Source organism: Mesoplodon bidens, assembly GCF_964165515.1.
Source record: "Mesoplodon bidens genome assembly, chromosome: 3".
In the NCBI taxonomy this organism is placed as follows: Eukaryota; Metazoa; Chordata; class Mammalia; order Artiodactyla; family Ziphiidae; genus Mesoplodon; species Mesoplodon bidens.
In genome coordinates this window covers 137,213,439-137,215,408 of record NC_138178.1, presented here as the reverse complement: position 1 = coordinate 137,215,408, position 1,970 = coordinate 137,213,439, and positions in this window count along the sequence as shown.

Here is a 1,970-nt window from a genome sequence, read left to right as displayed (position 1 = left end):
TTGCGGAGCACAGGCTCCGGATGCGCAGGCCCAGCGGCCATGGCTCACGGGCCCAGCCGCTCCGCGGCACATGGGATCCTCCCAGACCGGGGCACGAACCCGTATCCCCTGCATCGGCAGGCGGACTCTCAACCACTGCGCCACCAGGGAGGCCCTCTTTTTTTTTTAAATTAGTTAATTAAATTTTGGCTGTGTTGGGTCTTCGTTGCTGTGTATGGGCTTTCTCTACTTGCAGCGAGCGGGGGCTATTCCTCACTGCAGTGTGCGGGCTTCTCATTGTGGTGGCTTCTCTTTGTTGCAGAGCATGGGCTCTAGGCACGCAGGCTTCAGTAGTTGTGGCACGCAGGCTCAGTCATTGTGGCTCGCAGGCTCTAGAGTGCAGGCTCAATAGTTGTGGTGCACGGGCTTAGTTTCTCTGTGGCATTTGGGATCTTCCTGGACCAGGGCTCGAACCTGTGTCCCCTGCATTGGCAGGTGGATTCTTAACCACTGCGCCACCAGGGAAGTTCCTACCATGCTGTTTTGATTACTGTAGCTTTGTAGTATAGTCTGATCATTTGAGGATTTGATAAGAGACTGTACGTAGCTCATTTTTTTTACATCTTTTATAAATGTGAAAGGATAATAAAAGTATGATGTCATAAAATAAAAGTGATCCAGTATGTAGTAGGACAACTTTTTGATTTATATCATTCTTTTTGTTAGTTGTGTACCCTCTATTCTCTGCTATAATATTATTCATGTGCTTACTTCTTTAATACATAGGCCATTCAGCTACAGTAAGCTCAATCATATATCCAAATGTACAAGCGGATTTATATCAGAGGAATAGCATCAATTTAAAAAAACTTATAAGCCCATAAGTTTTAAATGTTTTTACATAATCTTATACTTTCATTTAAACTAGTGAGTAGATTGATTTTATTATTATCATTTTTTTTTTTTTTTCGGTACGCGGGCCTCTCACTGATGTGGCCTCTCCCGTTGCGGAGCACAGGCTCCAGACGCGCAGGCTCAGCGGCCATGGCTCACAGGCCCAGCCGCTCCACGGCATGTGGGATCCTCCCAGACCGGGGCACGAACCCATGTCCCCTGCATCGGCAGGCGGACTCTCAACCACTGCGCCACCAGGGAAGCCTGATTTTATTATTTTTTAAAAATAAATTTTGTTCTTTCCCCCACAAACATCATGAAAAGACTCATAAACATAATGAATAAAATTTTAAAATTCAGTGAAAATAAAACAGTATGTAAATGTCAATAATTGATCTCAAGACAAAATAACTTAAACAGTTATGATCCAGTAAGGGAATTCAAGCTTCTTTATAACCAAATATGAATAACACTACTCTGCTTACCAATATTCTGCTTTGTTTTCATTTGATTTTCCCCATCTAGGCTCACAATTGTATTCTTTATTGATTTTTGAATATAATTGAAAATAATTGATCAAAAAATATGCAGGATTGAATAGTAGAAACAAATACCTCACTTTTTAAAGTTGCTTTTGAGTTTCAAGAGAAAAGTGTTTCCTAACCCAAAACTAATTTCTTTCATGTTTGTTTCTTCCATGGAAATAATACTCTTTAAAAGTAAGTTTGGGGGGTCTTCCCTGGTGGTGCAGTGGTTGAGAGTCCGCCTGCCAATGCAGGGGACACAGGTTCATGCCCCGGTCTGGGAGGATCCCGCATGCCGCAGAGCAGCTGGGCCCGTGAGCCATGGCCGCCAAGCCTGCGTGTCTGGAGCCTGTGCTCTGCAACAGGAGAGGCCACAACAGTGAAAGGCCCGCATACCACAAAAACAAACAAACAAACAAAAAGTAAGTTTGGGGCTTCCCTGGTAGCGCAGTGGTTGAGAATCCGCCTGCCAATGCAGGGGACACGGGTTCGATCCCTGGTCTGGGAAGATCCCATATGCTGCGGAGCAACTAAGCCTGTGCACCACAACTACTGAACCTTCACTCTAGAGCC